Source organism: Schistocerca gregaria, chromosome 4 (genome assembly GCF_023897955.1).
Source record: "Schistocerca gregaria isolate iqSchGreg1 chromosome 4, iqSchGreg1.2, whole genome shotgun sequence".
Taxonomy (NCBI): Eukaryota; Metazoa; Arthropoda; class Insecta; order Orthoptera; family Acrididae; genus Schistocerca; species Schistocerca gregaria.
The window spans coordinates 13,554,319-13,567,728 of NC_064923.1; the positions used below are offsets into that span (position 1 = coordinate 13,554,319).

The 13,410-nt window shown below is 46.3% G+C and overlaps 9 non-coding genes across 9 annotated transcripts; all 9 read left to right on the plus strand.

Moving 5' to 3' along the window:
- The first annotated feature begins 736 nt into the window (after positions 1-736).
- Positions 737-808, plus strand: Trnat-agu (transfer RNA threonine (anticodon AGU)). The gene has a single exon. It is a non-coding gene; the product is annotated as a tRNA-Thr (tRNA).
- Positions 809-2,239: 1,431 nt separating this feature from the next.
- Trnat-agu (transfer RNA threonine (anticodon AGU)) lies at positions 2,240-2,311 on the plus strand. Its single transcript has one exon. It is a non-coding gene; the product is annotated as a tRNA-Thr (tRNA).
- Positions 2,312-3,770: 1,459 nt separating this feature from the next.
- On the plus strand, positions 3,771-3,842 carry Trnat-agu (transfer RNA threonine (anticodon AGU)). The gene has a single exon. It is a non-coding gene; the product is annotated as a tRNA-Thr (tRNA).
- Positions 3,843-5,286: 1,444 nt separating this feature from the next.
- Positions 5,287-5,358, plus strand: Trnat-agu (transfer RNA threonine (anticodon AGU)). The gene has a single exon. It is a non-coding gene; the product is annotated as a tRNA-Thr (tRNA).
- Positions 5,359-6,829: 1,471 nt separating this feature from the next.
- On the plus strand, positions 6,830-6,901 carry Trnat-agu (transfer RNA threonine (anticodon AGU)). Its single transcript has one exon. It is a non-coding gene; the product is annotated as a tRNA-Thr (tRNA).
- Positions 6,902-8,339: 1,438 nt separating this feature from the next.
- Positions 8,340-8,411, plus strand: Trnat-agu (transfer RNA threonine (anticodon AGU)). Its single transcript has one exon. It is a non-coding gene; the product is annotated as a tRNA-Thr (tRNA).
- A 1,456-nt stretch (positions 8,412-9,867) lies between these two features.
- On the plus strand, positions 9,868-9,939 carry Trnat-agu (transfer RNA threonine (anticodon AGU)). The gene has a single exon. It is a non-coding gene; the product is annotated as a tRNA-Thr (tRNA).
- A 1,432-nt stretch (positions 9,940-11,371) lies between these two features.
- Positions 11,372-11,443, plus strand: Trnat-agu (transfer RNA threonine (anticodon AGU)). The gene has a single exon. It is a non-coding gene; the product is annotated as a tRNA-Thr (tRNA).
- Positions 11,444-12,878: 1,435 nt separating this feature from the next.
- On the plus strand, positions 12,879-12,950 carry Trnat-agu (transfer RNA threonine (anticodon AGU)). Its single transcript has one exon. It is a non-coding gene; the product is annotated as a tRNA-Thr (tRNA).
- Positions 12,951-13,410: the final 460 nt, after the last annotated feature.

Here is a 13,410-nt window from a genome sequence, read left to right on the forward strand (position 1 = left end):
AGACCGGTGTTAACTAGCGAATTGGTTTGCATATTGCCGTCGCCGCGTGTTTTTGACTGGCACTTGCACATCTAAAATAACGTCGGAAAGTAACTCGTTCGGCTTATGAGTCACATCAAGTATGTGTGTTAATTTTGACGAAACTAGCTCTGCAGGTTGTCATGCAATTCTGTTACCTCTCAGAAATGATTATGAAATAAAAGTGAACTACGTGACGAGTGTGACGTTAGGAAAACATTAGGCAACATGGGGAGGTTCTGTATGGGACCAATCAACCCAAACGAGTACTGTGTGACGTGCTAACCGGCATATACTCACCGAGGCAGCGCGGCTAGCTCAGTCGGTAGAATATAAGGCTCTTAATCCCAGGGTCGTGGGTTCGAGCCCCACGTGGGGAGGAACGGAATTTTGTTCCTCTGCAGATGTAACTTACCGTTTTTCTGATTAACGTGATGTAATGGAAATAGCAACTTTAAACTTTGCCTACGTCTCCGTCAGTCGCTACGAAACTGTATTTGAAGGTGAAGGTGATTTTGTAGACATGTGTGAAAGACATGTTCTGAAATGCAAGTGGTGTTATTTGGAGAGCACTTCCCTTACGTGTCAGATGTGTAGGCAAGCAGTAATGGGTCGCCATAGCTGCAAATATTAGACGGTAATATGAAGTGTTGTCAGCTGAAGTCTGATGATCCAGACAACCGTAAGAATGAAGTACGCAAAAGTACCGCTAGGCCGCGCCTCTTTAGCTCAGTGGCAGAGCACTGGTCTAGTAAACCAGGGGTCGTGAGTTCGATCCTCACAGGAGGCAGACGAATTTTGGATATCAGTTGCGCGTCGTGGCCTTATAGCAAACAGTATCTGGGATGACTAACAATTAGCGAGAGGCGTTTTATTAAGAATTACTCTCAGATGTGATTAAGGCGAATGGCGCAGATAAAGCATTTGCCAAAGCGGTACAGCATAAGGTGGGATGGGACAGTCTGAAATATATTTTATAGATGTATTTCTCACATATCTCAGAGCCTTCCGCGGTTGTCGTCGTCGTCGCCGCCGCCACTTCTGCAGAAGTAGCAAATGGACATCGTAGCAAATGCGGCGAGGGACGCCCTGCCTTACATTTCCGAATGCACAAAGTGTGTGGTTTAGTTTCCCAGTCTATATTTGGTAGGTCTCGTAGCAGGTTGAATGTATCAAATGGGTGGGAAAGAGCAAGGGGCAGCGTCTGTGTAGAACGAAAACACAACTCCTCAGTGGTGTGAGCGTTTTGAGATGAGTCGTATATAAGTTCCACTTGTTTGTCAGTGACCGTGTGGCCTAATGGATAAGGCGTCGGACTTCGTATCCGAAGATTGCGTGTTTGATTCCTCTCTCGGTCGTGTTTTTCCAGATCTGAAAAAGAAACATACCGTTTTAGTGCAGCACTTGAGCAGTACGAAACCGTGTGAACGTTGCTGTTGACCATTTTCTGCTTGGAGATGCTCTTGAGCTTGAAACACGCACAACAAGACGGGTGTTAACTAGCGAATTGGTTTGCATATTGCCGTCGCCGCGTGTTTTTGACTGGCACTTGCACATCTAAAATAACGTCGGAAAGTAACTCGTTCGGCTTATGAGTCACATCAAGGATGTGTGTTAATTTTGACGAAACTAGCTCTGCAGGTTGTCATGCAATTCTGTTACCTCTCAGAAATGATTATGAAATAAAAGTGAACTACGTGACGAGTGTGACGTTAGGAAAACATTAGGCAACATGGGGAGGTTCTGTATGGGACCAATCAACCCAAACGAGTACTGTGTGACGTGCTAACCGGCATATACTCACCGAGGCAGCGCGGCTAGCTCAGTCGGTAGAACATAAGGCTCTTAATCCCAGGGTCGTGGGTTCGAACCCACGTGGGGAGGAACGGAGTTTTGTTCCTCTGCAGATGTAACTTACCGTTTTTCTGATTAACGTGATGTAATGGAAATAGCAACTTTAAACTTTGCCTACGTCTCCGTCAGTCGCTACGAAACTGTATTTGAAGGTGAAGGTGATTTTGTAGACATGTGTGAAAGACATGTTCTGAAATGCAAGTGGTGTTATTTGGAGAGCACTTCCTTTACGTGTCAGATGTGTAGGCAAGCAGTAATGGGTCGCCATAGGTGCAAATATTAGACGGTAATATGAAGTGTTGTCAGCTGAAGTCTGATGATCCAGACGAACGTAAGGATGAAGTACGCAAAAGTACCGCTAGGCCGCGCCTCTTTAGCTCAGTGGCAGAGCACTGGTCTAGTAAACCAGGGGTCGTGAGTTCGATCCTCACAGGAGGCAGACGAATTTTGGATATCAGTTGCGCGTCGTGGCCTTATAGCAAACAGTATCTGGGATGACTAACAATTAGCGAGAGGCGTTTTATTAAGAATTACTCTCAGATGTGATTAAGGCGAATGGCGCAGATAAAGCATTTGCCAAAGCGGTACAGCATAAGGTGGGATGGCACAGTCTGAAATATATTTTGTAGATGTATTTCTCACATATCTCAGAGCCTTCCGCGGTTGTCGTCGTCGTCGTCGTCGTCGTCGTCGTCGTCGTCGCCGCCGCCGCCACTTCTGCAGAAGTAGCAAATGGACATCGTAGCAAATGCGGCGAGGGACGCCCTGCCTTACATTTCCGAATGCACAAAGTGTGTGGTTTAGTTTCCCAGTCTATATTTGGTAGGTCTCGTAGCAGGTTGAATGTATCAAATGGGTGGGAAAGAGCAAGGGGCAGCGTCTGTGTAGAACGAAAACACAACTCCTCAGTGGTGTGAGCGTTTTGAGATGAGTCGTATATAAGTTCCATTTGTTTGTCAGTGACCGTGTGGCCTAATGGATAAGCCGTCGGACTTCGTATCCGAAGATTGCGTGTTTGATTCCTCTCTCGGTCGTGTTTTTCCAGATCTGAAAAAGAAACATACCGTTTTAGTGCAGCACTTGAGCAGTACGAAACCGTGTGAACGTTGCTGTTGACCATTTTCTGCTTGGAGATGCTCTTGAGCTTGAAACACGCACAACAAGACCGGTGTTAACTAGCGAATTGGTTTGCATATTGCCGTCGCCGCGTGTTTTTGACTGGCACTTGCACATCTAAAATAACGTCGGAAAGTAACTCGTTCGGCTTATGAGTCACATCAGGTATGTGTGTTAATTTTGACGAAACTAGCTCTGCAGGTTGTCATGCAATTCTGTTACCTCTCAGAAATGATTATGAAATAAAAGTGAACTACGTGACGAGTGTGACGTTAGGAAAACATTAGGCAACATGGGGAGGTTCTGTATGGGACCAATCAACCCAAACGAGTACTGTGTGACGTGCTAACCGGCATATACTCACCGAGGCAGCGCGGCTAGCTCAGTCGGTAGAACATAAGGCTCTTAATCCCAGGGTCGTGGGTTCGAGCCCCACGTGGGGAGGAACGGAATTTTGTTCCTCTGCAGATGTAACTTACCGTTTTTCTGATTAACGTGATGTAATGGAAATAGCAACTTTAAACTTTGTCTACGTCTCCGTCAGTCGCTACGAAACTGTATTTGAAGGTGAAGGTGATTTTGTAGACATGTGTGAAAGACATGTTCTGAAATGCAAGTGGTGTTATTTGGAGAGCACTTCCTTTACGTGTCAGATGTGTAGGCAAGCAGTAATGGGTCGCCATAGGTGCAAATATTAGACGGTAATATGAAGTGTTGTCAGCTGAAGTCTGATGATCCAGACGACCGTAAGGATGAAGTACGCAAAAGTACCGCTAGGCCGCGCCTCTTTAGCTCAGTGGCAGAGCACTGGTCTAGTAAACCAGGGGTCGTGAGTTCGATCCTCACAGGAGGCAGACGAATTTTGGATATCAGTTGCGCGTCGTGGCCTTATAGCAAACAGTATCTGGGATGACTAACAATTAGCGAGAGGCGTTTTATTAAGAATTACTCTCAGATGTGATTAAGGCGAATGGCGCAGATAAAGCATTTGCCAAAGCGGTACAGCATAAGGTGGGATGGGACAGTCTGAAATATATTTTATAGATGTATTTCTCACATATCTCAGAGCCTTCCGCGGTTGTCGTCGTCGTCGTCGTCGTCGTCGCCGCCGCCACTTCTGCAGAAGTAGCAAATGGACATCGTAGCAAATGCGGCGAGGGACGCCCTGCCTTACATTTCCGAATGCACAAAGTGTGTGGTTTAGTTTCCCAGTCTATATTTGGTAGGTCTCGTAGCAGGTTGAATGTATCAAATGGGTGGGAAAGAGCAAGGGGCAGCGTCTGTGTAGAACGAAAACACAACTCCTCAGTGGTGTGAGCGTTTTGAGATGAGTCGTATATAAGTTCCACTTGTTTGTCAGTGACCGTGTGGCCTAATGGATAAGGCGTCGGACTTCGTATCCGAAGATTGCGTGTTTGATTCCTCTCTCGGTCGTGTTTTTCCAGATATGAAAAAGAAACATACCGTTTTAGTGCAGCACTTGAGCAGTACGAAACCGTGTGAACGTTGCTGTTGACCATTTTCTGCTTGGAGATGCTCTTGAGCTTGAAACACGCACAACAAGACCGGTGTTAACTAGCGAATTGGTTTGCATATTGCCGTCGCCGCGTGTTTTTGACTGGCACTTGCACATCTAAAATAACGTCGGAAAGTAACTCGTTCGGCTTATGAGTCACATCAAGTATGTGTGTTAATTTTGACGAAACTAGCTCTGCAGGTTGTCATGCAATTCTGTTACCTCTCAGAAATGATTATGAAATAAAAGTGAACTACGTGACGAGTGTGACGTTAGGAAAACATTAGGCAACATGGGGAGGTTCTGTATGGGACCAATCAACCCAAACGAGTACTGTGTGACGTGCTAACCGGCATATACTCACCGAGGCAGCGCGGCTAGCTCAGTCGGTAGAACATAAGGCTCTTAATCCCAGGGTCGTGGGTTCGAGCCCCATGTGGGGAGGAACGGAATTTTGTTCCTCTGCAGATGTAACTTACCGTTTTTCTGATTAACGTGATGTAATGGAAATAGCAACTTTAAACTTTGCCTACGTCTCCATCAGTCGCTACGAAACTGTATTTGAAGGTGAAGGTGATTTTGTAGACATGTGTGAAAGACATGTTCTGAAATGCAAGTGGTGTTATTTGGAGAGCACTTCCTTTACGTGTCAGATGTGTAGGCAAGCAGTAATGGGTCGCCATAGGTGCAAATATTAGACGGTAATATGAAGTGTTGTCAGCTGAAGTCTGATGATCCAGACGACCGTAAGGATGAAGTACGCAAAAGTACCTCTAGGCCGCGCCTCTTTAGCTCAGTGGCAGAGCACTGGTCTAGTAAACCAGGGGTCGTGAGTTCGATCCTCACAGAAGGCAGACGAATTTTGGATATCAGTTGCGCGTCGTGGCCTTATAGCTAACAGTATCTGGGATGACTAACAATTAGCGAGAGGCGTTTTATTAAGAATTACTCTCAGATGTGATTAAGGCGAATGGCGCAGATAAAGCATTTGCCAAAGCGGTACAGCATAAGGTGGGATGGCACAGTCTGAAATATATTTTATAGATGTATTTCTCTCATATCTCAGAGCCTTCCGCGGTTGTCGTCGTCGTCGTCGTCGTCGTCGTCGTCGTCGTCGTCGTCGCCGCCGCCGCCGCCGCCACTTCTGCAGAAGTAGCAAATGGACATCGTAGCAAATGCGGCGAGGGACGCCCTGCCTTACATTTCCGAATGCACAAAGTGTGTGGTTTAGTTTCCCAGTCTATATTTGGTAGGTCTCGTAGCAGGTTGAATGTATCAAATGGGTGGGAAAGAGCAAGGGGCAGCGTCTGTGTAGAACGAAAACACAACTCCTCAGTGGTGTGAGCGTTTTGAGATGAGTCGTATATAAGTTCCACTTGTTTGTCAGTGACCGTGTGGCCTAATGGATAAGGCGTCGGACTTCGTATCCGAAGATTGCGTGTTTGATTCCTCTCTCGGTCGTGTTTTTCCAGATCTGAAAAAGAAACATACCGTTTTAGTGCAGCACTTGAGCAGTACGAAACCGTGTGAACGTTGCTGTTGACCATTTTCTGCTTGGAGATGCTCTTGAGCTTGAAACACGCACAACAAGACCGGTGTTAACTAGCGAATTGGTTTGCATATTGCCGTCGCCGCGTGTTTTTGACTGGCACTTGCACATCTAAAATAACGTCGGAAAGTAACTCGTTCGGCTTATGAGTCACATCAAGTATGTGTGTTAATTTTGACGAAACTAGCTCTGCAGGTTGTCATGCAATTCTGTTACCTCTCAGAAATGATTATGAAATAAAAGTGAACTACGTGACGAGTGTGACGTTAGGAAAACATTAGGCAACATGGGGAGGTTCTGTATGGGACCAATCAACCCAAACGAGTACTGTGTGACGTGCTAACCGGCATATACTCACCGAGGCAGCGCGGCTAGCTCAGTCGGTAGAACATAAGGCTCTTAATCCCAGGGTCGTGGGTTCGAGCCCCACGTGGGGAGGAACGGAATTTTGTTCCTCTGCAGATGTAACTTACCGTTTTTCTGATTAACGTGATGTAATGGAAATAGCAACTTTAAACTTTGCCTACGTCTCCGTCAGTCGCTACGAAACTGTATTTGAAGGTGAAGGTGATTTTGTAGACATGTGTGAAAGACATGTTCTGAAATGCAAGTGGTGTTATTTGGAGAGCACTTCCTTTACGTGTCAGATGTGTAGGCAAGCAGTAATGGGTCGCCATAGGTGCAAATATTAGACGGTAATATGAAGTGTTGTCAGCTGAAGTCTGATGATCCAGACGACCGTAAGGATGAAGTACGCAAAAGTACCGCTAGGCCGCGCCTCTTTAGCTCAGTGGCAGAGCACTGGTCTAGTAAACCAGGGGTCGTGAGTTCGATCCTCACAGGAGGCAGACGAATTTTGGATATCAGTTGCGCGTCGTGGCCTTATAGCAAACAGTATCTGGGATGACTAACAATTAGCGAGAGGCGTTTTATTAAGAATTACTCTCAGATGTGATTAAGGCGAATGGCGCAGATAAAGCATTTGCCAAAGCGGTACAGCATAAGGTGGGATGGCACAGTCTGAAATATATTTTATAGATGTATTTCTCACATATCTCAGAGCCTTCCGCGGTCGTCGTCGTCGTCGTCGTCGCCGCCGCCACTTCTGCAGAAGTAGCAAATGGACATCGTAGCAAATGCGGCGAGGGACGCCCTGCCTTACATTTCCGAATGCACAAAGTGTGTGGTTTAGTTTCCCAGTCTATATTTGGTAGGTCTCGTAGCAGGTTGAATGTATCAAATGGGTGGGAAAGAGCAAGGGGCAGCGTCTGTGTAGAACGAAAACACAACTCCTCAGTGGTGTGAGCGTTTTGAGATGAGTCGTATATAAGTTCCACTTGTTTGTCAGTGACCGTGTGGCCTAATGGATAAGGCGTCGGACTTCGTATCCGAAGATTGCGTGTTTGATTCCTCTCTCGGTCGTGTTTTTCCAGATATGAAAAAGAAACATACCGTTTTAGTGCAGCACTTGAGCAGTACGAAACCGTGTGAACGTTGCTGTTGACCATTTTCTGCTTGGAGATGCTCTTGAGCTTGAAACACGCACAACAAGACCGGTGTTAACTAGCGAATTGGTTTGCATATTGCCGTCGCCGCGTGATTTTGACTGGCACTTGCACATCTAAAATAACGTCGGAAAGTAACTCGTTCGGCTTATGAGTCACATCAAGTATGTGTGTTAATTTTGACGAAACTAGCTCTGCAGGTTGTCATGCAATTCTGTTACCTCTCAGAAATGATTATGAAATAAAAGTGAACTACGTGACGAGTGTGACGTTAGGAAAACATTAGGCAACATGGGGAGGTTCTGTATGGGACCAATCAACCCAAACGAGTACTGTGTGACGTGCTAACCGGCATATACTCACCGAGGCAGCGCGGCTAGCTCAGTCGGTAGAACATAAGGCTCTTAATCCCAGGGTCGTGGGTTCGAGCCCCACGTGGGGAGGAACGGAATTTTGTTCCTCTGCAGATGTAACTTACCGTTTTTCTGATTAACGTGATGTAATGGAAATAGCAACTTTAAACTTTGCCTACGTCTCCGTCAGTCGCTACGAAACTGTATTTGAAGGTGAAGGTGATTTTGTAGACATGTGTGAAAGACATGTTCTGAAATGCAAGTGGTGTTATTTGGAGAGCACTTCCTTTACGTGTCAGATGTGTAGGCAAGCAGTAATGGGTCGCCATAGCTGCAAATATTAGACGGTAATATGAAGTGTTGTCAGCTGAAGTCTGATGATCCAGACGACCGTAAGGATGAAGTACGCAAAAGTACCGCTAGGCCGCGCCTCTTTAGCTCAGTGGCAGAGCACTGGTCTAGTAAACCAGGGGTCGTGAGTTCGATCCTCACAGAAGGCAGACGAATTTTGGATATCAGTTGCGCGTCGTGGCCTTATAGCTAACAGTATCTGGGATGACTAACAATTAGCGAGAGGCGTTTTATTAAGAATTACTCTCAGATGTGATTAAGGCGAATGGCGCAGATAAAGCATTTGCCAAAGCGGTACAGCATAAGGTGGGATGGCACAGTCTGAAATATATTTTATAGATGTATTTCTCTCATATCTCAGAGCCTTCCGCGGTTGTCGTCGTCGTCGTCGTCGTCGTCGTCGTCGCCGCCGCCGCCGCCACTTCTGCAGAAGTAGCAAATGGACATCGTAGCAAATGCGGCGAGGGACGCCCTGCCTTACATTTCCGAATGCACAAAGTGTGTGGTTTAGTTTCCCAGTCTATATTTGGTAGGTCTCGTAGCAGGTTGAATGTATCAAATGGGTGGGAAAGAGCAAGGGGCAGCGTCTGTGTAGAACGAAAACACAACTCCTCAGTGGTGTGAGCGTTTTGAGATGAGTCGTATATAAGTTCCACTTGTTTGTCAGTGACCGTGTGGCCTAATGGATAAGGCGTCGGACTTCGTATCCGAAGATTGCGTATTTGATTCCTCTCTCGGTCGTGTTTTTCCAGATCTGAAAAAGAAACATACCGTTTTAGTGCAGCACTTGAGCAGTACGAAACCGTGTGAACGTTGCTGTTGACCATTTTCTGCTTGGAGATGCTCTTGAGCTTGAAACACGCACAACAAGACCGGTGTTAACTAGCGAATTGGTTTGCATATTGCCGTCGCCGCGTGTTTTTGACTGGCACTTGCACATCTAAAATAACGTCGGAAAGTAACTCGTTCGGCTTATGAGTCACATCAAGTATGTGTGTTAATTTTGACGAAACTAGCTCTGCAGGTTGTCATGCAATTCTGTTACCTCTCAGAAATGATTATGAAATAAAAGTGAACTACGTGACGAGTGTGACGTTAGGAAAACATTAGGCAACATGGGGAGGTTCTGTATGGGACCAATCAACCCAAACGAGTACTGTGTGACGTGCTAACCGGCATATACTCACCGAGGCAGCGCGGCTAGCTCAGTCGGTAGAACATAAGGCTCTTAATCCCAGGGTCGTGGGTTCGAGCCCCACGTGGGGAGGAACGGAATTTTGTTCCTCTGCAGATGTAACTTACCGTTTTTCTGATTAACGTGATGTAATGGAAATAGCAACTTTAAACTTTGCCTACGTCTCCGTCAGTCGCTACGAAACTGTATTTGAAGGTGAAGGTGATTTTGTAGACATGTGTGAAAGACATGTTCTGAAATGCAAGTGGTGTTATTTGGAGAGCACTTCCTTTACGTGTCAGATGTGTAGGCAAGCAGTAATGGGTCGCCATAGGTGCAAATATTAGACGGTAATATGAAGTGTTGTCAGCTGAAGTCTGATGATCCAGACGACCGTAAGGATGAAGTACGCAAAAGTACCGCTAGGCCGCGCCTCTTTAGCTCAGTGGCAGAGCACTGGTCTAGTAAACCAGGGGTCGTGAGTTCGATCCTCACAGGAGGCAGACGAATTTTGGATATCAGTTGCGCGTCGTGGCCTTATAGCAAACAGTATCTGGGATGACTAACAATTAGCGAGAGGCGTTTTATTAAGAATTACTCTCAGATGTGATTAAGGCGAATGGCGCAGATAAAGCATTTGCCAAAGCGGTACAGCATAATGTGGGATGGGACAGTCTGAAATATATTTTATAGATGTATTTCTCACATATCTCAGAGCCTTCCGCGGTTGTCGTCGTCGTCGCCGCCGCCACTTCTGCAGAAGTAGCAAATGGACATCGTAGCAAATGCGGCGAGGGACGCCCTGCCTTACATTTCCGAATGCACAAAGTGTGTGGTTTAGTTTCCCAGTCTATATTTGGTAGGTCTCGTAGCAGGTTGAATGTATCAAATGGGTGGGAAAGAGCAAGGGGCAGCGTCTGTGTAGAACGAAAACACAACTCCTCAGTGGTGTGAGCGTTTTGAGATGAGTCGTATATAAGTTCCACTTGTTTGTCAGTGACCGTGTGGCCTAATGGATAAGGCGTCGGACTTCGTATCCGAAGATTGCGTGTTTGATTCCTCTCTCGGTCGTGTTTTTCCAGATATGAAAAAGAAACATACCGTTTTAGTGCAGCACTTGAGCAGTACGAAACCGTGTGAACGTTGCTGTTGACCATTTTCTGCTTGGAGATGCTCTTGAGCTTGAAACACGCACAACAAGACCGGTGTTAACTAGCGAATTGGTTTGCATATTGCCGTCGCCGCGTGTTTTTGACTGGCACTTGCACATCTAAAATAACGTCGGAAAGTAACTCGTTCGGCTTATGAGTCACATCAAGTATGTGTGTTAATTTTGACGAAACTAGCTCTGCAGGTTGTCATGCAATTCTGTTACCTCTCAGAAATGATTATGAAATAAAAGTGAACTACGTGACGAGTGTGACGTTAGGAAAACATTAGGCAACATGGGGAGGTTCTGTATGGGACCAATCAACCCAAACGAGTACTGTGTGACGTGCTAACCGGCATATACTCACCGAGGCAGCGCGGCTAGCTCAGTCGGTAGAACATAAGGCTCTTAATCCCAGGGTCGTGGGTTCGAGCCCCACGTGGGGAGGAACGGAATTTTGTTCCTCTGCAGATGTAACTTACCGTTTTTCTGATTAACGTGATGTAATGGAAATAGCAACTTTAAACTTTGCCTACGTCTCCGTCAGTCGCTACGAAACTGTATTTGAAGGTGAAGGTGATTTTGTAGACATGTGTGAAAGACATGTTCTGAAATGCAAGTGGTGTTATTTGGAGAGCACTTCCTTTACGTGTCAGATGTGTAGGCAAGCAGTAATGGGTCGCCATAGCTGCAAATATTAGACGGTAATATGAAGTGTTATCAGCTGAAGTCTGATGATCCAGACGACCGTAAGGATGAAGTACGCAAAAGTACCGCTAGGCCGCGCCTCTTTAGCTCAGTGGCAGAGCACTGGTCTAGTAAACCAGGGGTCGTGAGTTCGATCCTCACAGGAGGCAGACGAATTTTGGATATCAGTTGCGCATCGTGGCCTTATAGCAAACAGTATCTGGGATGACTAACAATTAGCGAGAGGCGTTTTATTAAGAATTACTCTCAGATGTGATTAAGGCGAATGGCGCAGATAAAGCATTTGCCAAAGCGGTACAGCATAAGGTGGGATGGGACAGTCTGAAATATATTTTATAGATGTATTTCTCACATATCTCAGAGCCTTCCGCGGTTGTCGTCGTCGTCGCCGCCGCCGCCACTTCTGCAGAAGTAGCAAATGGACATCGTAGCAAATGCGGCGAGGGACGCCCTGCCTTACATTTCCGAATGCACAAAGTGTGTGGTTTAGTTTCCCAGTCTATATTTGGTAGGTCTCGTAGCAGGTTGAATGTATCAAATGGGTGGGAAAGAGCAAGGGGCAGCGTCTGTGTAGAACGAAAACACAACTCCTCAGTGGTGTGAGCGTTTTGAGATGAGTCGTATATAAGTTCCACTTGTTTGTCAGTGACCGTGTGGCTTAATGGATAAGGCGTCGGACTTCGTATCCGAAGATTGCGTGTTTGATTCCTCTCTCGGTCGTGTTTTTCCAGATATGAAAAAGAAACATACCGTTTTAGTGCAGCACTTGAGCAGTACGAAACCGTGTGAACGTTGCTGTTGACCATTTTCTGCTTGGAGATGCTCTTGAGCTTGAAACACGCACAACAAGACCGGTGTTAACTAGCGAATTGGTTTGCATATTGCCGTCGCCGCGTGTTTTTGACTGGCACTTGCACATCTAAAATAACGTCGGAAAGTAAATCGTTCGGCGTATGAGTCACATCAAGTATGTGTGTTAATTTTGACGAAACTAGCTCTGCAGGTTGTCATGCAATTCTGTTACCTCTCAGAAATGATTATGAAATAAAAGTGAACTACGTGACGAGTGTGACGTTAGGAAAACATTAAGCAACATGGGGAGGTTCTGTATGGGACCAATCAACCCAAACGAGTACTGTGTGACGTGCTAACCGGCATATACTCACCGAGGCAGCGCGGCTAGCTCAGTCGGTAGAACATAAGGCTCTTAATCCCAGGGTCGTGGGTTCGAGCCCCACGTGGGGAGGAACGGAATTTTGTTCCTCTGCAGATGTAACTTACCGTTTTTCTGATTAACGTGATGTAATGGAAATAGCAACTTTAAACTTTGCCTACGTCTCCATCAGTCGCTACGAAACTGTATTTGAAGGTGAAGGTGATTTTGTAGACATGTGTGAAAGACATGTTCTGAAATGCAAGTGGTGTTATTTGGAGAGCACTTAATTTACGTGTCAGATGTGTAGGCAAGCAGTAATGTGTCGCCATAGGTGCAAATATTAGACGGTAATATGAAGTGTTGTCAGCTGAAGTCTGATGATCCAGACGACCGTAAGGATGAAGTACGCAAAAGTACCGCTAGGCCGCGCCTCTTTAGCTCAGTGGCAGAGCACTGGTCTAGTAAACCAGGGGTCGTGAGTTCGATCCTCACAGAAGGCAGACGAATTTTGGATATCAGTTGCGCGTCGTGGCCTTATAGCTAACAGTATCTGGGATGACTAACAATTAGCGAGAGGCGTTTTATTAAGAATTACTCTCAGATGTGATTGAGGCGAATGGCGCAGATAAAGCATTTGCCAAAGCGGTACAGCATAAGGTGGGATGGCACAGTCTGAAATATATTTTATAGATGTATTTCTCTCATATCTCAGAGCCTTCCGCGGTTGTCGTCGTCGTCGTCGTCGTCGTCGTCGTCGTCGTCGCCGCCGCCGCCGCCGCCGCCGCCGCCACTTCTGCAGAAGTAGCAAATGGACATCGTAGCAAATGCGGCGAGGGACGCCCTGCCTTACATTTCCGAATGCACAAAGTGTGTGGTTTAGTTTCCCAGTCTATATTTGGTAGGTCTCGTAGCAGGTTGAATGTATCAAATGGGTGGGAAAGAGCAAGGGGCAGCGTCTGT